We start from the raw sequence: 24956 nt of genomic DNA, 5'->3' as shown, positions 1-24956 counted from the left end.
GCCACTCTCCTGACTATTGAGCGGCCCCTGGACCTTACCTGTGGCATCTGGGGTGTTCCCCAGCCCGACGGGGAGGCAAGCATGTGAGGGTCGCTGCTGCCACTCCACTTGCTGCACGTCTCGTCGGACGCGCCAACACGCGCACTCCCGGTGTAAGCAGGTCCATGCGCCCTGCCTCCAACAGCAGGTGCATCCTCATGCAATTGCTCGTCCACACCTGCCATCGCTAACTTTTAACCATCACACAAAAATAAACAGCCTATTATGGTCGCCATGTCACCAAAATGGTGCCTGGGATCGCAAAATGGTCGGTTAAATATGAAGCATAACCAGCGGTTAAAATTTATGAGGCCGAGGCTAATGCTGCAACCCTGTATGGAGCGGACATATGGGGTTACAAAGATTTGTCAGCGCTAACCACAGCACAGAATAGGTTTTTGCGGAATTTGGTGGGGCTCCCGCAATCATCACCAATAAAACCATTGCTTTTAGATCTAGGCTGTAGACCTCTGAATGAGATGGCGCAGTATCGTCTCGCAGCATTCTGGCGTCGCCTTTGGACGACCCCAGAGCTTAGTCTTTTCGCTCATGAATTGGGCGAGGTCATATTGTTGTGGGGTGCTCATAAAATTCCATGGCTCCGGGAAGTAAAACAAGTTTTGTATTCAATGGGCCTCCCCGAGTTATGGTTACATCCTGAATGCTCTAGGTTCCCATCTAAACAAGAATTCAAAGATCATTTTTGGGCTGCAAAGACATTTACTCTGATCTCTTTTTCGTCAGACAATAGCTTAACGGGACATTTTTTGACACATAAGGTAACACCGTCCCTTGAGTCCTATTGGGACTTGATCTGCAAGACCCTAGACCGTAAGCTGTATCATCAGTTTCGGGTGGGGGACCTTGCCGATCAACTCCTTTACTGCAAAGTGGGCAAGGAAAGCAAGTAATAAATGTTTTTTTTGCCCTGACCAGGTGGAGAGTATTGGTCATCTGTTTTTTGCATGCCCAGCATATCGATCGCCTCGACTGAAATGGTTGAAACCTATTTGCAAAACCTTGAATTGTGGGGGGAATTGTGAAGCCCTGTTGAAATTACGTGATATACGTATTGAAATATCTGTGATCTGTGTAGCCAAATTTTTGGGATGGGCATGGCTGATTCGTGCAAAGAAATTGAAAACCCTTTTGAATTAATTATTATGAAATGACTGTATGTCGGTTGAGACACATTCTTTTTTATATTGGGTGCTTATCTTAAGATGTTTTTAATGTTATATTATGTATGTTGTCTTTTATGAATTTTATTCAAAATAAAGACATAATGAATGAAAATGAAGCATAACCAGCCTAAAGAGGTATAGACCAAAATGAACACAACAAGCCCAAGGGTCACCTGGACTGAGCCAAATGCCATTGTCCTTCAGTGTCTGCCCCCCTCCAGGGCCCATCATCCTTCAGCGCCTGTCAAAGCCTGCAATGTTGTCTCTGCCTTCTTCTGCCGACCATATTTTTCATGCCATAGCGAGGAGCGCTCTAGCTTTTACTTTATGTGCACTGTGAGGAATAAAAGGAGCGCTGATGCACAGTACGTCAAAGGCAAACCCGTCTGCACCACGTCCGTGCCTGGATGGTCCCACCCGCTCAGGAATACTACCTGTTTTAACCTGGAGGGTAAGAACTATCAATGTTCATGTGCCAAGCTCATGGGCTGGTGTTCTAAAATTTGGAGGGGAGAGTGCAATATTTTTAACCCTGTCTCCACTCTCATGGGGCATTGCTCACATTGCGACTAGCACTCTGCTTTAATCTTGGATTCCCCCACACTTAATTTTAAAGAAAGTGGCAGGGATCAGGGAATAAGGGGGAGTTCTCTTGTGCCTTGCTTGATACACGATCCAAGGTTAAGCATAGCATCGAAATCCACGAGTTGATTTTTGCCCAGAACTCAAACTATCTGTTTTATACAGAGACCTGGGAGAGAGAAGATTCTGGTCCTGATCTAATAGCATCCTTACCCCCAGGGTATTGCTATGTTAAATAGACCCCTATTCACAGGAGGAGGTCTGGCTAACATTTTTTAAAACTCTACTAACTGCACTCTAGTGGCTTTCCTCTGGGACCGTGCTGCAATGATGTTGCCAGATACAGGGAGATGTTGTCATCCTACTCGTGTACTTTGTTGTTTGGAGTGAGAAAGAGACTCTTGTATGCTTTCAAGTTGAATACATTTTTATGTCATTATAAAATGTTGTGGTATCTAATGTTCCTGTGTGCACATTACCAGATGACCTCTAAATTCCTCCCCGTAGTTACATCTACAACGGAACAGGGGCATATCGTGTATATCCTTGATTGTTTTTGAACTAGCTTGCAGTGGTTATATGATCAAAATGGTTTAAAGGTCCATTTGAAGATGGCAATTGCAAAAAACAACAAGTGATGGACTGAATGTGGATCAATGTCACACACTCCCCCAGTCAAAAGATCTGGGCCCAAATCCATCGTTTTTTTGCACTCCACACCACCCTGGGTCAGATAATGGCTTTATGCAAATCAGCTCTGACCCTGTTGCCCCATGGGAACAGTCCAGTCCGAACTACAACAGCCATATCTTTCCCAGACCGGAATCAAGCATCCGAGGACCGGACCGGTTTCGAGGTAACACCTCTCTTCAGCCCGGCTAGCTTGACTCCAAGTGGTGTGGAGTGCCTGGGACCCACGTCTGGGCATCCCCAGCGCACTTAGGGCGGCAATTGCAAAAAACAACAAGTGATGGACTGAATGTGGATCAATGTCACACACTCCCCCAGTCAAAAGATCTGGGCCCAAATCCATCGTTTTTTTGCACTCCACACCACCCTGGGTCAGATAATGGCTTTATGCAAATCAGCTCTGACCCTGTTGCCCCATGGGAACAGTCCAGTCCGAACTACAACAGCCATATCTTTCCCAGACCGGAATCAAGCATCCGAGGACCGGACCGGTTTCGAGGTAACACCTCTCTTCAGCCCGGCTAGCTTGACTCCATTTGAAGATGGCCACAAACTTACAGTCTGTTTGATCTGGGACCATGTCACAATCACGTGACCTGATACAGGAGTTTAAATGCTTTACGGCTTCTCTGGTGTTGGTATACAGTAGAGGGCAGGCACTATCGGACCCGTTTCTTGTGGTTAAGGTGAGATCGCCATATTGAATGGATTTTTGGGAGAATACTTGATTATTTAGTGCCATGGGAATTTTTCTGACATAAGCTTTTTGTATATTTTGTATTTTTTTGCTACTTTAGTTTCCGGTCAGTGTAAAACGATCTGTGGGTAAGGTATGTGGCGTTTTAAGTTTTTAAGCAAGTTACCTATATACATATAGATGAAGCATTGCACTAAATTCAGTTTATCTTTCATTTTTCTAGCAGTCATGTTGTGATAGATAGGGCATTGATATGCCCCCTTTTTAGATCTAACTGGGTAGCAAGGTATTCTGTGCAATTACACATAGTAGTTCCATCGGTACGCCTCTGCCCACCGCTGAAATGAGCGGGTCTCGCGTCCGACGGGAAGGGAGGGGGCGGGGCAGCCTAAGACCCTACTGCTGGCGAGGAGCAGCCAGGGGAGCGACTAGCTAGTGAGGGGGGGAAGCAGCAAAGAGGGCGCGTGGTAGGAGGGGCCACCCTTATATCCCCTCCCTAGGCCCACCCCTATCTCCTGCCCCTTTAGCCAGTGAAGCCCCACCTACCCACCCCACCCCCCGGAATGGGCTGGCCGGCTGCCCACGGACCTACTACGGGGTCTGCCCTCCTATGGGGTCCCCTGCAGGGACCAATGGCATCCTGCATAGTAGGACTAGTGATTTTATGTTGTTGTGTACCTTCTCTGTCTCATGGTTTTTTACAAATTGGTTACTTTTCACGGTTTATATTATGAATGGTGTACACCAGTGGTTTGTGTGTGGCACTACACTTGGTGATATGAGGAGATTTCTAATTCACTGGCTATATGGTGTTGGGCTTGTGATTCTTTTTTGTCCACTTTTGTGGTTGTCTGTGGGCAAGCGATGCATATCATGGCGTAGTTGACTGATTTTTTTCTAACTTTTATGTGATAGTACTATTTGGATTTATTCCATTACGACACTTGGTCCTGAAGATGGTCTCACAAACCTCTGCTGCCATATGAGACCGAAACATCGACATTTTGCCCTCTCTAACAAGATTAAATCACACCTGATGGCGTTTGCAGTCCTTCTTACATAATTATATTATGACAAAGTAGATCTACGGGCTTTTTGTGTTCTGTACCTGCATAATTAGGAGGATTTTTACGCTCCTTTGGATCCTAAAAATTGAGTGAATGTAGAGTGCAGGATCTTAAGGGGGCAGCAGAGTGTTTATTTTCTGTCATGCTGATTTAAATACTGTTTGCTCTGGATTTTGTCTATGTAAAATGAATATGATGTATTACTGATTGAATTGTCTATAAAAAAAATACATATTTGTCAAAATAGCTTTACGTTATTTATACATGAAGTTTGTGTTAATGGTATTCAATCATTGGACCAATAGGAACAATATTATCGAGTTATAAATGTGCTATTATGTTAGCTAAGTCCTCATACTTCATATTGAAAATAAGGTCTGCCACCAATAAACCCAAGAAACTCATTCTAGTGATTGAAAATATTTTCACTCCGCCAGTTCAGCAAGCCATCGAAAGTTCCCAAGGCTTCTCAGCGTGGCAGCTTTCTTTAGGGACAACGAGATTCTGAAGATTGTTTCTTGTTTCAAATTGAATAAGAAGAGCTCCCTCACAGATAAAGATGAGGAGGCGATTAATCTCACCCCACCGATACATTATCTGTCTTCCTCATATTTCGCTTATGAAAGTTAAGCAGCTTCTTCTGCACTTGAGATACGGTTGTCTGGACAATCCGTATCCTCCCAGATTCCTGCAGTTAGTACTGGATCAAATTGTCCCCTTTCTCGAAAAAGTTTATAATTAAATCCTCTTAACTGGAATATTTCCCCAATCCTGGAAGGAGGGAATAGTTGTCCCCCTTAAAAAGAAGCCTAACGATGACCCTGAAGATTTAAGTAACCTACACCCTATCTCTCTTTTACCTGTGCCAGCCAAAGTATTTGAAAACTATCTTAATCACAATCTAGTGGAGTTCATGGCCTTCCAGGATCTTTTGGACCCGTCGCAGAATGGGTTTTGGTGTGGCCACAGCACGGAATCCACTCTGCAGGCTGCTACTGATGCCATTCGCTGTCAGGTTGATCAGTGAGGTTCTACCATCTTGGTCCTGCTGGATCTTTCAGGGGCATTTTATACAGGGTCCCCCTTCTGCCTGGTTCATAGATTGTGCCAGGCTAGCCGGGTTAAGGGACACCGGCCAGGCCCTGATGGAGTCCTTTCTTACCAACAGGTCTCACACTGTGAGTTGCGGGCATATTAGTACAAGCTCTTTCAAGCTATCTTGTGGGGTGCGGCAGGGGTCTTCTCTCAGGTCTAATCAGTTTAACCTTTATGTTATCCCCATGGCCAACCTGATTAGGTCCTTCAGCTTACACGGATGACACCCAAATCATTGTATCAAAACCCAATTACATCCAGGTGGTGACTGAAAGGTCCAAGTGCTGTATGATTGATATAAACAACTGGATGAAAGAGAATTGGTTGAAATTGAAATTCATATTTTTGGAGGGCAAACGTCGGTATGGTCTGAAATGTGGTGGCTAGAGTTTTGCAGCAACCTACCTCTTCCAGTCACTGAGGCAAAAAATGTAGGGATGATTTTTGACACCTCCCATTACTGTGAAACTGAGGCCAAGAGGAGTGTGAGTTTCTGCTTCTTTATTATTATAACTTTAAAAAAGATATTTCCTCCCATTCCACCAAACTCAGAGTTGCAGTGGTCATCTCGCTTATTACATCGTGCCTTGACTACTGCAATGCTCAATACTTACATATCAATAAAGCCACCCTAAATACACTTCAGACTATTCAGAATGCAGCTGTTCATCTAGTCTTGGGCATTCCAAAATGTCTGTCGGTCAGAGAGGGCATTCAGTCCCTTCACTGACTGCCAGTCAGGAAGCATGTGACCTTCAAAGCCCTCTGTCTTGTTCACACTGCCCTCCACCACCAGGGGCTGTTGCACTTGAGAATGGCCTTCCACTGGTATATTCCCAAAAGACAGCTGAGGTCTGCTTCTCCTAGGAAGGTGGAGAAATAGATTTCGAAAAGCTAGGTGAGGGGGGGGCTTGATCCTTTTCGTTCGCCACTGCCAAGGGTGAAATACTCTACCCACCCACATTGCAAGTCTTTCATCCCATTTGCAAGCAGTTGAAAACCTGACTTTTCTCCTTTCTGTGAGGAGTCGGTCTGGTCTCCGTAGTTGCTCTTAATCTTTGCTAGCGCTTTAACACCCTTGGGTATAATGCTCTCTATAAATTTTCTCAAGAAAAAAAGAATTGCCTATTGTCCCATATTTTATGCTGTCTTGGCCGAAGCAAAATGTGGAGGACAACAATGCAGATTGATGGATGAAGAGGGCTGACCGAAAGCCCCTCTATGTTTGCGTATGTGTATATATTTTTATAATGAATGTTTTGGAAAGAATCAGGCCGGAGAAACAGCTTCAGCTATGTACATTTGTATGTACATAATTTTATTATGTTATTTTTGGAAACCATGAGGTTGTGTCTAAGCCAGACCTAAAAAGGATGGCAGTTTTCCAACCATGAAACTAACCAGGAAGCTGCATTTTCCTTTCTTGTCGTAGGGCTCAGGGCAACTTACTAAATCACTTTTGTGGTGAAGAGAGGGGGGAAGGAGGTCTGGACTTGTCAGCACACCCTATAACATGCTTCCCAAACATGCAATTGTAAAGGATTTCATAGCCATATAATTAAAGCGAATTTACACATGAGAATGAATCAATATTACATTTTAACGATGATACCAATGAAAGGATTTATAGAATGGTAAAATGTATGGCTAGTTTACCATTGGAAAAAAAGGTTTTATTCTTTCTTGCTGCTCTCGCTCTCACTCTTTTTATCTATGTCTCTCTTTCTCTCCCTCCACTCATTCTAAGACCAGACACTCACTCTATCCCCTAATCCTCTTTCACTCCACTCACATACCATAGGTCACCTTGTTCACTTTACACATTCCCACTAACTCTCACACCTTGAGATGGCGTGGCCAGACCAGTGACCATGATGGCTGCTCGGAGCTGAAGCGCAGTGGTGAACTCGCGTGCACAAATCCGGAGTGGCGATCCCCCGCATTCAATACCCACTAGCAGAACGGATCCTGCAACCGGAATGCCTGCAGTCCTCATAGGACTTGTTTGCACTGTTCTGGACCGTCAGAGGAATGAGTAATGTGCCGAGAAGTTCTTGAGCACCCGCGACTCAAAATTGTGCCTGCAGTACGCCGAGTCTGCGGCCCCCGGGGAAAGCAGATCGACAGACCAGTCTTTTCCCCGGGGTGTTCGCGCGAGAGGACGGTAGGCAGAGGGTTAGGTCAGGGGGTGGGTTTTAGGGGGTGGGGGTTAGGAGATTACTTAAGGGGACAGGAGGGGAAGGACTTCCTCTTCCTGTCCCCAGTGCCTCAGGGAATAGGTGTAGTTTTTGTGTGCTCGGATAGTTTAGCTAGGCGGGGGGTGATTTAGCGACGGAGCGTGTCGCCACTGGTGCCCCGGTGAGCGGTGCAGTCCTCGGTTACAGCGGAAGTCTCGCTCGAGGGGGAAGGACGCCTTTGGAGCCGGCATGGATACGCCCGATGCAGCGGCGGTGCGGGCGGCATTACAGGTGCTCGGCCGGGCTGGGAGGGCCGACCTCCTCCAGTCCGGCGTCCTGGAGCAGGCGTGGGTCGGAATGATCCGTATGCCCAGGCCCGCTTCGGCGCGGGTTGCTGCGACCGTCGTCGCATGCATGGACGAGCCTTCCGGGGCTCGTGGAGGTACGTCGGGGCGGGGGAGGGGAAAGAAGCAACAAGATGCCCCCAAGCGCGCCGGGAAGCGTCCGACCCTCCCAGCACAGGCAGAGGTCGTGGGTGTGGCCCCTGGCGGTGAAGGAGGCCTTGTGGAGGGCAATGGGGCCCTGCTGCAACTGGCTTGGGACCCCGGGCAGGGTTTGGTGGTGTAAGCCTCACCGGCTGGGGCGCCGGGCAGCGGGGGGGCCTTAGTGGATTATGGGATTAGCAGCGAAGGCGAAGGCAGTGGGGGGGAGAACCCGGGTGATTGGGAGGTGGCAGCTGGGGATGAGTTTGCCCTCATGATGTCGGGGGTGAGTCTGGGGGGGGAGGAGGGGGCCCCCTTGAGCGAGCAGCCAATGGACCTTTCTGGGTGTAGGAAGGGGGTGGTCAGGGCACAGGGTTCCAAGGGCAAGGGCCCCCTGAGGGCACGGCAGCAGGTGGGGCCGGGGCCTGTGGCGGGGTGCCCCCCAGCACCCCCGCCTGGGAAGGGGACACTGGGGGACCTGGAGGGTAGGAGTTCGTGGTATGCCAAGTGGGAACACATGACAGAGGAGGAGAGGGTCCGCGACCAGCGTCGCATCATTGAGGAGATGGAGGGGGAGTGGCTGCGCCTCTGTGCGGCCAGGGAGGCCACGGCGGGTGGGGTGCCCAGGGTCAAAGGGGCCTCGGCACCTGCGCGTGGCAGGGGTGCAGTTGTCGGACGAGGTAGAGGTGTTCCAGGGGCCCAAGGGGAGTGGGTCTGGATAGAAGGGTCAGGGACTGCCTTGGCGGCGCAGAGACCTGGTGGCACTGGGGCCTCCCCGGGCGCATACGGCCCGGGGGGAGGGTGGGTTCAGGCCAGCAGGGACAGCTGGCAGAGGCCGGGGTGGGCCGGCGGGGCGCAAAACGGCCTCCAAACGCCGGGATGAAGCAGCAGGGGGGTCCGTGGCGTCCTGCCCTCCACCGAGGGAGCAGGCACCGGCGATGTTGGAGTGCGAGTTTGTGCCTGGAGTGAAAGGGAAAGGTGCCAAGAGGGCGGTGACTGAGGTGCGTGAGTTTGTGGCGCCGGACGTGGAAGATGAGATGTTGGATTATGAGGATGATGAGGATGAGTTGGGGGAGGGTGAAGTACGCGAGGTTGAGAGTTGGGGGAAGGGCAGAGCGGCAACGAGCAAGTTTGGTGTTTTCCAGGAAACACGAGATGGCGCGGGTCGGGTCATCAGAGGAGGAGTGAAGCCGGCGGAGACGCGGCGGACGGAGCGGGACGCCCCGGCAACTTTATCAGGTGAGGGCGCCTGGTGGGATGCATGGGGGGAAGGGCCTAGAGGAGGGAGGAAGAAGGCCTGCCGGTCCGTGGGTGTGGGGGACGGATCGTTGAAGGAGACAGGGCCCCCAGGTGGGGCGGGGCCTGTTTCGCAGGATGGTAAGAAACAAGTGGCGACAGTGAGTGCGCAGACTGATAAGACTGAAGATCAAGGGGGTAAGGACGATGGTGTGGAGAAATTGCGGAAGAAGTTGCCGTATATGGGTTTGGCGATGCCTCTCGGGTCGCATTTGTCTGAGAAGACGAGCGCAAAGATTTGGCGGCATGAGTACGTGGATGTGTTTAAACTCCTGCACAGGGAGATTCAGGCAAAAGAGGGGTCGAAGGAGGAGGAGTGGGACTTGACCAGGCGGCCGAGAGTGCCGGTGACAATGGAGAACTGGACATCGGCCTTTCTGATCTATGCGAGTATTTATTGCGAGAGTCACGCGGATCGGGCGATTGCGCTGTTTAAATATATGGATGTGATCAGGAAGCGCAGTTGCACTTCGGGGTTTTGCATGGTTGAGCTATGACGAGGAGTTCAGGGCAAGGATCAGTGTTAACCCGGACAAGCCGTGGGGGGATGTGGACCAGGAACTCTGGGTCCAATGGATGTCATCGACGCAGGTGGCGGCGTCTACACATACGGCTAGTGGTCTTCCGGTCGCTTATCGGTCTTTTCTGTCGCGTCCCGCCCAGTATGGGGCGGGTGGTCAGGGTGTTGCCGGAGGGCATGGAACTGAGGCGGTGTGGGCAGGGGCAACAGGACAGCAGTACAAACCGGGGTCCAATGGGGCCTGCTGGGGTTTCAACAAGGGATTCTGCAATCGGCCTTCCTGTAAATTTAAGCATGAGTGTTCCAAGTGTGGGGGACGTCACGCGGTCACGCAATGCCTCACACTGGCTACGCCATCAGAGCAGTGGAAGATTGCGAGAGGCAGGGGACAGCCTTGGCCGAAGGGCCCATACTCCAGTTAAGGTGGAGGCCATGGGTCCATGGCTCTCCCGGTACCCTGATAGAGAAGCGGCGTCGAGATTGTACTGGGGTTTGGTGGAAGGTTTTCGGATTGGCTATCAGGGGCCGAGGGTGAGGCGTTGGGCTGAGAACTTGCGGTCTGCGAAAGAATTGCCGGAGGTGGTGGCGCGGAAATTGGAAAAGGAAGTATTGGAAGGTAGGATTGCGGGTCCGTTTGCGGAGTGGCCGATGTCGGATCTCATTGTCTCTCCTCTGGGGGTAGTGCCCAAGAAGGAGCCGGGCGAGTTCAGGTTGATTCATCATCTCTCTTGGCCAGAAGGAGGTTCGGTGAATGACTTCATCGCGGAGGAGGACTCCAGGGTCTTGTATGCGTCGGTGGATGATGCCGTGGATTTGGTGCGGGCATGCGGAAAGGGGGCGGAGTTGTCCAAGTGTGATATCAAGTCGGCCTTTCGCCTCCTCCCCATTCATTCGGCGGATTTTTCCGTTTTGGGCATGCAGTTTGGCGGGGCCATTTTTGTTGACCGCGTTTTACCAATGGGCTGTGCGATTTCCTGCGCGCTCTTCGAGACCTTCAGTTCCTTTTTGCAGTGGGCCTTTGTGGACCGCAGTGGGCACCGGCTGGTGTCTCACTATTTGGATGACTTTCTGTTTGTTGGCGTGGGTCAGACGGGAGAATGTGGCGAGGCCTTGGGCCAGTTTCAGCGGTTAGCACAGGAGTTTGGGGTGCTGTTGGCGCCGGAAAAGACAGAAGGGCCTAGTTGTCTGACTTTCTTGGGAATCGAATTGGATTCGGTGGCTTGGCAGGCGCGTTTACCAGTACGGAATGTGGCGGAGATGCAGGAGGTTTTGAGACAGGTGCTCGGAGTCCGGAGATTGAGTTGAGGTCTGTGCAGCGCTTGCTGGGTTTGTTGAACTTTGCCTGCAGGGTGGTGAGGGCTGGGAGGATATTTTGTAGGCGCCTCGGCATGGCCATGTCGGGGGCGGTTCTCCCTCACCACAGGGTCAGGGTCACGCTGGGAGTGCGGGCTGACTTGAGGGTCTAGCTGGTGTTTCTGGAAGACTTCAATGGTGTCTCATTGGAGTTTGCACGGGACAGGATGGTGTGGCAGGTACAACTCTACTCCGATGCGGCGGGAGCGGCAGGTTTCGGGATCTTCTGGGACGGCCGTTGGTGTGCGGAACAGTGGCCGGCTCATTGGCTGCGCCAGGGCAGAAGCATTGCGTTTCTGGAATTTTTTCCCCTGTTGGTGGCACTGTTGGTGTGGGGCCCGGAATTCCGGAAAAGGTCGGTGTTATTTCATGTTGACAACCGGACAGTGGTGGACCTGGTGAACAATCAGAAGGCTAAGGACTTGCGAGTGCTGTGCTTGCTGCGAAGTTTCATGCTGCTGTGTCTGCGCTTTAATGTGCTGTTCCGCGCGCAACATGTGCCTGGAGCGAGTAATGAAATTGCGGATGCGTTATCTCGTTCGCAGTGGCAGCGTTTCAGGTAGCTGGCGCCGGGAGCGGAGGCTTGGAAGACCAAGGTGCCGGAGGGTATCTGGGCCTGGCGGGAGTGAGAGTGGTTGGGCTGGTGGAGAAGTCAGTAGCTGAGTCCACTCGGAGGGCATACAGGTTGGCATGGTCTGAGTTTGGAGCCTTTTTGGGTTGGAAGAAGGGTGCGTGGCGGATGCCAAAGGACGCTTGTGAGCAAGGTGTGGTGCGATTTGTACTGGATTGCATGGACAGAGGATTGTCTCAGACGACGATTGCCGGCAAGTTGGCAGGTGTTTCATTTTACAGCATGGTCTATTTGGGTTTTGATCCGGCTAGGACAGATCTGCTGAGCCGTATGTTGAAAGGTTGGGGTAGGGTGAGGGCGGAGGGGGGAAGGGAGAGTTGCCTCGCGAGGCGATTACTTTTGAATTACTGGAAAGGGTGTTAAGGGAGTTACCTTTTTGCTGTTATGATGGGGATGAGGTGGCAGTGTTTCGTTTGTGCATGGTGTGGATGTTTTTTGGGGCGTTTCGAGTGTCAGAGTTGTTGGGACGTACCAAGACGGACCAGGTTGGTCGTGGCAAGTGGGTGTGGCTGTCAGAGAGTGGTTGTGCAGATGTGTGCCCGGTGCGTGAGTGGTCAGGGTTCTGTGGACGAGTGTGGAGGTCGGCTGGGGAGATTTTTGTGCATGCTTCCTTGAGGCGTTTGACGCCCTTGCAGTTGTTGGCAGTGTTACGGTTGGCGTTGCAGAGGCTTGGAAGGGATCCGGCGCGTTTTGACACACACTCGTTTAGGATTGGGGCAGCCACGCCGCGGCGGGGTTAGGTTGGTCCTGGGAGGAGATTCGGCGTATTGGTCGTTGGCGGTCTCGCTGCTGTGAACGCTATGTGCGCAAATAGTGGGGGGGCGCGGGCTAGCCTTGGCGGCTGCGGTTGGTGTTGCACTTTTGTTTTGCCGTGGCAATAATCTTCTTCTCTTTGTAGGTTGTGTTCGGGAGCCGGGGGCCAAGACGGTCACCTGGATTGTGGGACACTCGTTTGTACAATGGGCCTCCAAGTATGTGGACAGGCAGGTGTACGGTCATAGCCTGGGCCTGAGGAGCAGTCATCATGAGGTCCAGTGGTGGGGTAAGAGCGGAATGCGTTGGGGTGAGTTGTTGCCATGGCTCATGAAGAAGGTGTCACAGCTGGGCTGCCCGGACATGCTTGTAATCCATTTGGGGGAAAATGACTTGGTGAAACAACCAGGGGTGTCCTTGTTACACCTGATGCAGCGGGACTTGGAGGCAATGAGGAGCAATCTGGCTGGCGCCTGTATTGTTTGTTCATACCACGACAGATCTGGAGGGGGGCGCTTAAGCCTGCGGCCATTGAAAAGGCCCGCAGGAAGTTGAACAGGGCGATGAGACTCTTTTGTGCTGGTCACGGAGTTAAAGTGCTGGCTCATGTCGGGCTCAGGCTGGAGGAGCCGCTTCTCTTTCAAGATGATGGCGTGCACCTTTCACACATGGGGAATGCGTGCTACCTTATGGAATTGTCCCACCTGGTTTAATCCATCACGGTTCTTTAGCCCACTCAGCCACCCTAGTTCAGACATGGCCATATGCAAATCAGTCTGACCCTGTGCCTCATGGGAACAGTCCAGCACCGAACTGCCAAACCATGTCTTCCCTGGACCGGAAACAAGCATCCTGGGACCGGTTTCGGATGTCTGAACTGGGGTGGCTGAGTGAGCTAAAGAATGGTGATGGATTAAACCCAGATCAGTTGACTGGGGGTGAGTGTTTGATTTGCTCATACGCTCCGTCCATCATCCCCTTTTGTATCGCTTTGTTCGCCCTAAGTGTGGCAGGGTATGCTCAGACGTGAGTCCCTTGCTCACTTGGCCACTGGATTCAAGATAGCCTGGCTGATGAGGATTATGAATCCGAAACCGGTCCCAGGATGCTTGTTTCCGGTCCAGGGAAGACATGGCTTGGCAGTTTGGGCTGGACTGTTCCCATGAGGCACAGGGTCAGACTGATTTGCATATGGCCATGTCTGAACTGGGGTGGCTGAGTGAGCTAAATAATGGTGATGGATTAAACCCAGATCAGTTGACTGGGGGTGAGTGTTTGATTTGCTCATACGCTCCATCCATCATCCCCTTTTGTATCGCTAAGACATAGCATATTACATGATTGCACCATAACGGCCCACAGGGTAGACATAAGTCGTAGCTGAAACCTTACCCTACTGACATGGAATGTTCGTGGCCTCAACAGCCAGAAGAAATGTAGACTAGTACTCCAATATATTAAACAACACAATGCTGATGTGGTGTTCCCACAGGAAACACATCATACACCCCTTTCCCCTCTAAATTTGCATCAAACTGGGGCTCCAACATATACTTCTCAAGCTACAGCTCGTATACTCGTTCGGTGGCAATCTTGATCAACCGGAGGCTGCCGTTCATACACACCAACACAATAACGGACCCGGGAAGTCGTTTTCTGTTAGTGATGGGGATAGGCATAAAATCTTACTGGTAAATGTTTACTCCCCAAACACTGATGAACAGGAATTTTATGAACAGCTTCAGGAGCAGTTAGACACCTTAACAGCTGATCACATATTATTGGGAGGGGACTTAAATATATTTTTGGAGCCTGCATTAGATAGTACTGCACAGATAACAGTCAACAAACCCCGATCTCGCAACGTATTGGAGAAAATCTGTCGAAATTGGGATCTGGACGAAGCATGGCTACATCTTGACCTGCTTAGCTCTGACTATACGCACTAGTGTCTCAGTTTTTAATTGCCATAGCGAGCTAGGTGTCCCTTACATTTCAGATCTAATTAAGGCACAACCTGTGCTGCTTTGACACAGAATTTGGACCTCTACGAGCACGGGGTTAAATAAGGAAATCTTAACCGAGCCGATGAGATTAGACCATGCAAAAAAGTTTACGTGGTTAAGATACGTTTAAAATGTTATGCAAGACATAGGGCACCCGGAGTATTTCTCCCAACCAGAAACGATTAATTCAATTAACTGGAGGGAGTTTAAAAAAGTTTGCATGAATTTTTTGGAGGACAACAGGTTAGCCCTGGAAATGAACAAACCCACGGTGGTCCAGCACTTAATAATTACAATAACATGTACTATTCAACCGTATCTATTGTGCTGCATGGGGGGGTATGATAGATACGTGTTAACACGCTTTAGATTTGGGGCTTTTCATCGGCTGGTCACTTACCCTGACATGAATGACTGGTCAAGGGATCTAGGCCTGTGTCCATGTGACAATGTTTCTTCGCAAACTACGATCCATGTAATCCTATTCTGCAAATTCTATGCAAACGAAAGACGTCGATGGATTAAACTCTTATTAAAAGAGGGGGGATGGAGACAATGTCGTCCAGCTCTACTGTATCTACATATGTTGGATAGTTACTATTGCATTGCAAAGATGACGGGTTTCCTGAAAAGTGTTTTGAGAGTGAGGAAAATTACAAATGTCTAGAAGCTGTGAGGACATACACGAGCAGTTTATATATTGTGAGGTACTGTCTCGGCACTAAGGCCATCTGCCAAAACTGTTTACATAGTAGGAAAAACTGTAGCGAATCAAATGCTTTTATGAATTTGTATATTTTTTTTAATGTTTTTTAGAATTGTAATGAGATGATTGTATTGCCTGCTTTCATGATTTTATATGCCTAAAATCGAATAAAGCTCGTTTTGACTTTGACTTTGACTATACGCACTATGTGAAGCAATACAACTCATGGACAAGATTAGACTATTGGTTACTATCCCGATCAGCGATCCTATGGGTTACATCAGCCAGCCACCTGCCCCATACACTTTCCGACCATTCCCCGGTGTCCCTCTTGATGCAACTCTCATCCGAGGGAGACTCAGAGAGACAGTGAAGGTTCCCCACCACAGCGCTGCGGGACGCAGTTTGGAGAAAACTGCTGTGCTCAGTGATCATAGATTATTTTGTCTGTAACACGGGGTCGGTCACCACACAGAATGTATTGTGGGAGGCCTTTAAAGCATGCATTAGAGGCGAATGTATTTCTACCCATTCTGAGGTGCTGAAAGACCTCCGGCCTCGCCTTACTAAGCTAAAAGGGGATTTGACCACACATGACAGAGAGGACATGACAGATCGCGTCTGCGACAATGCGCAGTACATACACCGTAGATCAAACTATTAGCAGGATACATGGAGGACGCAGACCGTGAAGCACTTTATTTAGGGAAATATGCAAGGGACCACAGACATCGCGTGGGAGAGTGCCCTGGGAGTTCTCTTACACGCCTGCTCCGCCCTCAATACACTCAGAACTACATCATTAGGTTACAAGGGCCGGATGGACAACCAATAGTAGGTACGAAATGCCATCGGGCATGCGCTTTTACAGTATTACACAGACCTCTATACTACAAAGACAGTAGCCAGCACCGAAGCAGTTGGGGAGTACCTGAGGGACATGGCGATGGTTTGGCTTCCAGACGCACATCGGCAATTTCTAAGTGAACCATTCTCCTCTGAGAAAATTGAACAGGCTATCGAGGCCGTGGATGGGCTATAGACCCAGCTGTGGATGGCTTTTCTGGAGCTTTCTATAAAGCATATAAAACACTGCTTTCCCCTCACCTACTAGAGCGCTATGCGGAAGCATTACATGTGGGACTTCTCCCTCCTTCCTGTAGAGAAGAAGTATTGGTATTACTGCCCAAGCCTGATAAGGACCCTGAACAGTGTGGTTCATACCTCCCGCTTTCACTACTCAACTATGACTATAAAATCCTAGCTAAGATGATGGCGACTAGATTGTCCCTTTTAATGGAACAGATTATAGCACTCACACAAACTGGGTTCATCAAGCACAGATCCACCGCTCTAACCCTCAGGACCTTTTTCTCGGTAGTTAACAGAATAGACTCCAGCATCCCTGCGGTAGCTGCCTTTTTAGATGCTGAGAAGGCGTTCGACTCTGTAGAGTGGCCCTTCCTACATGCCGTTTTGGCTAAGATAGACATCCCAAAGGGGTTTGCATATCTAGTTAAACTGATGTACGCTGCCCCGACAGCCAGCAGCCGATTCAATGGCACGATCACAGACACTTTTGCCATAACCAGAGGCACTAGGCAGGGATGTCCCCTTTCCTCCCTACTTTTTATAATAGCAATGGATCCCCTCATTCGCTAGGTCATAAGAACAATTTATAGGGGACATCAGTTCAAACACGGCCCGGCTTTAGTGACAATGTATGCAGATGATATTGCACTGTATGTACGGCAGCCAGAGATAAACCTACCCCCTCTACTAGCGGTAATAGAACGCTCCGGAGAGATGTCAGGATTGCATATAAATTGGAGTAAATCCGAGGTATTCCCTTTAACGGAAGCGCATAACCGCACCTGCAGGAACATCTCCTTACAATAGTGCGTAGCGGAAGTCAAATACTTAGGGATCTTTTTACATAGGGAACAAGTACTATGCCTCAACTACGGCCCAGTGCTGGGCCGTTTACAAACACAAGTCGAGAGATGGATTAAACTGCCGTTATCCATGGGGGGTCAAATAGCTACGATTAAGATGGTGGTGCTGCCACGGCTACTTTACCTATTTGCCAACATCACCATCCCGCTGACAAATGCTTTTTTCACACAGATCCGCACCCATCTAATCAAACTGGTGTGGGGAGGGAAACAACCAGAAATTGGCTGGGACACGCTTACCGTTCCTTATGAAAGAGGAGGCTTTGGGGTACCGGACATGCAACTTGATTTCCTAGTGGCGCAATGTGGTTATTCTCACCACTGGTACCACCAGGATGCGCTCACACCGATTGCCAAGCCATAGAGGGACTTGGCAGACCCAACCCCATTGAACGCGCTGCTTCCTGTCGGAATCCCGAGTGACCAGCACGACATACAACCACTGTCAATTACATTTTGGGTGTGGCGTAAACGGGAGGAGAAATGCTGTACTCGCCAGCACTACCAGTGTTGGCGAACCCTTGGCTACCCCCGACATTGGAGACAGGGACTAGACACACTCTATCATGATTGGAATTAAAAACTATAGGAGACCTATTCCCCGATGGGCATGCATTTATTCGCACGGAAGACCCTCGCTTTTTGAACGCTATGTTCATGAATCAGTTCATACTGACCCGACTACAGAGTGCACTGAGAAACGTAATTACGACTTATCCTATAGAACCTCAGGAATTTGGCCCGCTCACAACAGTCGTTACAGATAAAACTGGAGAACACCTCATATCCAGACTATACAGAGCGAGCCTTGAGCTGCTACCACAACAACTTGACGCTAAAATCAGAGATGCCTGGGCGACAGACATGGGACAACCACTCACTGATAAGGAGTGGAAGGAGGGTTGCAAACAAATTAAATTAGTCTCCTGTAACCACAGGCACAAACCACTTCATTTCAAGATACTTAGACAACCCTACGTTACACCGCACCCGATGGTTAGGATAAATAGCACCAACTTCATGCATTGCCCCAAATGCAATACACAAACGGCTACATTCATACACATGGTTTGGACCTGTAACATAATCAATGCTTATTGGCATGAGATATATGGTTTAATTCAACAAATGACTGGGACTCAACTGACACTTTCACCGCTGCTAGCATTATTGGGCTACATTGACATGTTACCCAAGAGCACAAGTAGATTTGTAGCAATGGTTATGCTTCTGGTGAAGCACGAAATAGTTCTCCGTTGGGGCACCAGACAAAAACCCACCATTAAACATTGGCTCAAGAGCATGTTATGTTGTGATACCACTAGTGAATTATACTCAAACTTGCAACCACCTACATCTCGCCCGAAAGATATTTGTCAACCTTTAAGAGAATGTGACATGATGTTTAGATGGCTGGAGGAACGTTTGGGAATACATGGCGAACGGACTGTTGGGGGTGGACGGAATTCATATGTCACTTGTATACTCTATGTTTAAATAAGTAGGGAGCAGGAAATCATGCACAGTTACCTGGACAAACATGCGAAATTAGCTATTGTACTGGACATGTCGTGATTTAAAATGTATCCAAGTGTTATAATCCAATGGTTTTTTCTCTGTATGGTGTTAATAAAGCAATAAAAATACTATTAAAAAAAACCTCTCATACCTTCACTTTGGTCTCATTTGGATGATGCCTGCCTCACTCGACTCATCTTCACCCTCCAAACAAGACCAGCACCTCCCAGAGACTTTGGTGGCATCATCCACCCTTCTAGCCAATCACACCCTACAAAAAGGCAAGGCCTCCTTTACTGATGGTAAGAGGTTAGTTAACCCTCCAAAACAGTCTCTGGTGAGGCTAATTGCTTGAGAACTATGCTGCGTCACCACACTCCCTTTATAATCTAGCCTATTCTGCACCAAACATACAGTGCTTTAAATAGTCCGGAACATTCGATTGGAAGAATTTTCTGGATGGTCGACCCGTCTTTATGTTACTATAAATGGCGCAAAAAAAGAATACATGAGAGCCGTGCACTCTGCCCACTTCCCTTTCATCTTTTCTGCCTCTCTGCCCCTGTAAAAAGAAGAACGTGACCACCGCCCGCTGCTCCCTAGAGTCTGCAGCCTTTGTTATTACAATGAAGAACAACATTCTTTCCAGATTAATCCCCCTTTCAAATGCATTTTCTCTGCCTGTTTAATCATGACAGAGGCAATCCTGCTTGTAACAAGCACTCCGTTTTATGAGCCAGCGGGCACCACGGCCCTGTGATGGGCTCCAGATGGGGACAGCTGCGGCCTCGCCCATACGTTCTTTGCCTCGGACACTGCTCTGTATTTCATATGTGGGTGAGGGGCCAGCGGGGAGGTCCGTCGAAGGGGCAAGGCAGGAGAACAGAGAGCGCGTGCAGCGCACTGTCATGGGTTACTATGGGGCGAAGCTTCCTTTCAGCCCTTCAACTCCCCTGCCGCCCGAAACTTCCACTCGATGCCCCAAACGCACCACTTTGGTCCCCAGATCAAACCCTTCGCCTAAACAAGCATTGGCATAGCCAATAGGTCTCGCCTTTGGGACCTAATAAGTGTTTAGCCATACAGCACATTATCCTGGCTGCAATGCCACCAGGGTTTGGATAGCTATATAGATACTACATACTGTGTCTTGCAGTCTTGTTCTAGGATTCACTACAGTAATAGTGCATAGATATATTAATTCAGGGCTTTAAGTGGGAAGAAAGAAGGGGGGTCTCTCAAAGTGGCGTTGCATATGTAATTAAAGTTGTGACTTAAAAACACCTAAGCTAAAAACTTGTGCTTAGCATAGTGTGCTGCCTGACGGGTATTTTGCCTTTTCTATCAATGCATTCAGATATATACTACAGCAAGTAATATTATACCTACCACAAGCCAGGACTATTGGCTTTTGTTAATGGTTGTTAGGTGCACAAGATAAATAAGTAACAACGATTGCTTCATTGTAAATAATATTGAAAATGCTTCAGTTCTGAACTGATGAGACTGAAAGAACTGTAACTGGCCCCTTTGAAGTTGAATAGCAGCGAAAGGTGGTACTGCTGCAGAGTTAAGATTTTTTTTCACCCTGAGGGTGAGGGCAAAAAATGGAGAGCCCCTTAGTGACCCGTCTCTGCACCTGTTTTTTAGAACCCTCGGTGCTGATCACCAGCAGGACCCGGGCCATTTAAAGCCCTGCATTAATTTTTTGGTGGGTGGATCACCCAAAAGGTTTGTTAGCAACTGCACCCTTAGGCTTCCATGTGTATGGTGGGGGCAGCATCTTTTGCAATAAGGCATGCTTGTTTGTGAGTGGGAAGAAGGGGGAGGGGTGATTGGAAAAACGGTGCGAGAGCTCAGCAGCATGTGACTGTACAGTATAAAAGGTGACTTTGGTCCGAATGCACAGATTAGCAGTCAAAGACTGTTTTAGAAGGAGTGGGACCCCATGTAGGAGCCCCATGAACCTCACACATTAGCAGCTTGAAGGGGGAGAAGGGGTGTACCACTGGGTGTAAAATACAACTTTTAAAATGCCTTTTGTCTCACTTTTGATGGAGATACTAGCCTCTAAAAAGTAGGTCCTTAATACTCCTGCAAAGTAATTTTTATGATGAAGCAGTGAGTAGAGGGAACAAATGAAACAATCTATCATGAAAGAATATATGAATGGAAAAAGAGATGGAGCGAAGGATGAATGTATGAAGAGAAGGATGGAAGGATGATGGGAGATTTGATGGGTGTGTGGGTCTATGGATTGATGCATTGTTGGTTGGGTAGAGATGGGTGAATGGATGGATGGATGAAGAGAAGCAACAATGGATACGGACAGGAAGGAACAATAGATGTCTAAAATTGTTGAGGAAGGGCACCCTTTGCTAGATTGAGATGGGGAAGGATGGAGGGACATGCAGTCAGCTGGACTGCCAAAGGCACAGAATCAGAGGTAAAAAGGTTAGGAACAGTCTACAGGTCAGAGGCTCCGACCAGTCCCTGCTTTCTCTCATCTCAGACATCATGTGCCAATTGGTGTAGTTAATGACGTCAGGGAAAATGCAGGCCAGAAGTGGCCAGAGCTGATCAACATCTTGCTCCCCGAGCCACAGTTTGTAAACAGCTCCAAGAGAGTTTATGGCCTACAGCAAACCAGGATAAAGAGGTGAGGCAATATAAAGTAGTCCACTTCAAGCATACATAACTCCGGAAGATGGGCAGGCTTGTGATGCTTAAAAACAAAGGAAACAAACCTAACTAAGACCATGGACTAGCCTTCTCCATGAACCCGCATTAAACAAGTACTTTATGAAAATACAGAACTCTTAATATCAAAAGCAAGATACTTTGGGTCTAATGCAAGGAGCAAATACACCAACGCTCACAATGAGATAGATTAGATATGCAAGTCTCATGTAATCTACAATGAATGCTATATCCCCGAAACAAGGTTGTGATCACTCCACTAGTCCCAAGCACTGCTCAAGAAGATTGAGGGAAAAAAACTACAAAATACAAGGAAAAAAGGGAATAGTGACGTGAGATACTTACAAGAAATGCACAATGGGAGTACCGACATAAGGAATTTAACTGTCTGGAAAACAAGAATGCCTAATCTTTGCATTCCATTTTAATATTTGTAGTCACATTTTTGGATCAAACTCTTAGGGGTCTATTATAATGGCGGGCGGATTGCCACCGCCCAATGGAGGTGGCGATACACCCGCCATTATACATGGCCGCATGCAATTTACCCTCTGCCTGATCATGTTGGCGGGGGGTACCGCGGCGGACAGGAAGACCGGACGCAGCTTTTCTGCCCGGTCAAAGAGTCGACCGGGTGGAAAAGGTTTAAATATGGTGGCGGTATCTGTTAGGCACCGCCATCCATTTTATAATGCATGCAGAGAACAGCCGCTGCCACGGAAAGGCATACGTATTTCTCAATTGTGGGACCATTGCGGACCCCCAGGATGGTGGGGGGCACATGTGGGTACCTATGGAACCCCCCTGCATTGGCACGGACGAAGTGGCAGGCACCGCACGGTGCCTGTCACCTTGTGAATGCCAATGCATGACGTGCGTACCCCCCACCACAATGCTGGGAATAGAGGATGCCACTGCCACGGTGGCATCCTTCTTGCCGGTGTGGGACCGCTGCACCACTGGGGGCCGGTCCCAGCACCACTAGGGTGGCGGGCAGACGAAAGTCCGCCAGCCATACTAATAGGCCCCTTATAGTGTTTTGTAGCAGCGAAAAATCACTGAAACAAAGAATATATACAATGGTATAGCAGAACTTACCGACTAAACCCACTGCTACTTAAATCCAGGATGACGTAAAAAAAAGTGAGGTAAACAAAACACACACACAGGGCAATAGCTTTGTTTTACAGACCTGACACAAACATCACTCATTCTAAAGAGAGCAGCAAATTCATGTTTCTGGGCCCTAAAGTGTTTGCCAGCAGAAATTCAACGTGATGGCATGCACAGCTGGATGTGATAGGGAGAAGAAATTAAAAATAAACCGTGACCTTTGTTAAGACATGAACATACCCCACGGTATGTGCGGTGTGAGAAGCAATTGAGAACACGGGGCAGATAGCAGTTTTAGTGCTCCTCCCCTGCCGGTGACTGTCTACGGTAGCCCCACAAACAGCATCAGAAACAAGCCTTGTCTGCCTAGCGCTATCATGGCCTTCTTGCTGGACATTGATCATCTGCCTGTGCATACAGAATAATAGTACTTCTGTTCGTTTTGGGGTATTCACGTGATAGGCTTGTGGTGGGGAGGAGAAGAGTGGAGTAAAAAATGTGTTTTAGAAGAAGACTTAGAAGGACGCTCACGTCTCCCTCCTCCTGCACTACTCAGATGCTGACAGTGTGAGAGCGACATGGGAGCATGTGCAGGAGGACGAAGCTCTAGGCGCAGCTTCAACATGGCAGAAACAATAAGCTCCAGCACAGTGCATAAATACACAGACACGGGGCACATGCAGGAGGACACTGCTCCAGGTGCCCATTCAGCATGGTAGAAACAGTAAGCGCTAGCACAGTGAATAAAATAAACAGACACACGACCCGTGCAGGAGGATGCTGCTCTAGGCACTGCTTCAGCATAGTAGAAACAGTAAGTGCCATCACAAAGCACAAACAAGGCAAAAGTAAAAGAAGTGCACTGAAACTACGTAAATGGCAATAAGTGAGCTAATCCATGTAACAGAGGCAGTCTCCAGGGCAGGAACAAAACAGCCAAAGGTGGGAAAAAAGTTAAGTATTTACCAACGAAACCAAAGGAATGTTGAAAGGCAGACCAAGGAACCAATGAAAAGTGATGGGCGTGGTTAAAGCCCCCAAAGTAAATACAGCAATTTGAGAGACAGTGCATACGTGCTGCATAGGCTCGACCTGAAAACGAACTGTCAGTATAACCAACAGTATAACAATTGAGCATAAACAGTAGAACGTAACAAGCTCCTTTACTCTAGACACAGAGAGGACTGCAACAGCGCAAATTGAATTTTCTGACCAAAAAATGATGAACTAAGTATTTTTAGTCTTTCAGAGGGTCTATTTCACTCTCTTGGGATTTCCCACTCCTTTTCTTCCTACCAGTTAATTTGCAGAGTCACGCTCTCTTGCAGTCCTTGTGGTGAATTGTCAAGCCCGCTCTCTGCTTTGCTCATCTAAATTTCGCAGGCAATCCTTGCCAGTCTAGTATTCATCCATTATCCTCCAGCACGCACACTCAGCTCGCATTGTCTGGCTTCCATCCACTATCCATATCTAGCCCACCGAATACGCACCAGTGAAATCCAATTCCCAACACACCACAGCAGTCAAGTGACCACATGGAACAGAAGATGTTGCAGTTTTGGTTGGGGTTCAAGAATCACGTAGGCACAAGTGGTAGTCCGTATCTGCCCTTCTGCCTGTGATCTGCCACTATTCCGTGCTAATATTCTCACAGGAAAAGCTGCATATGTAGTAGAAGCTCCAGTTCTCGAAAGACATGTGGCCATCTTGGGTGCGTCTTCCTATTTAAGCTGCATCCATTCTTGTGTTGTTGTATTGTCCTTAGGATTCCACAAATAAGTAGCCAGCATAACAGCGCTTCTTCCTCTCATTGCACGGATGTCTACAGTTTCCAAATTATTCATTCACGTTTCCTCCTAATCAGTGAAAGAAGACCGAGACAAAGATTGGAGACAATCAGGTATGGAACAGCTGCACATGCTCTTTTTTGGCAACTTCACTGATATCCAATGAGCATCCTGGAATACTCAAGCTTTCAGTCCAATTGTCTAAAGCTCCTTTTTGGAACATCCCCTTTCCCGGTGCCTTCTACACATTTAAGACTGTCAGTAAGGCATTCTTAGAACATAGGGGCATATTACCAAGCAATAGCGATAATTATCGCTAAGCTTGGTTAGCGGCTATAATTATATCGAAGCGCTCCGACGATTTTTACCGCTGAGATACCTTGATATTATCAAGGTTTATCTCAAAAGCGGTAAAAATCGTGCGAAATGCATGAATATCGCTGAAAAATCAGCGATATTCATGCATTATCGTGACAATGCTCTTAGCCATGTTATCCACCTTCCATTTGATAACATGGCTAAGAACTGCTCTGGGCAGGCGTTAGCTTTTGGAGATAATCGCGCTTAGCGCGATTATTTCCAAAAGTAGGTAATAGGAGATAGCG

The sequence above is a fragment of the Lissotriton helveticus genome, chromosome 3_1, assembly GCF_964261635.1.
Source record: "Lissotriton helveticus chromosome 3_1, aLisHel1.1, whole genome shotgun sequence".
In the NCBI taxonomy this organism is placed as follows: domain Eukaryota; kingdom Metazoa; phylum Chordata; class Amphibia; order Caudata; family Salamandridae; genus Lissotriton; species Lissotriton helveticus.
The sequence above is the reverse complement of the archived record's forward strand: the minus strand, read 5'-3'. Positions refer to the sequence as shown.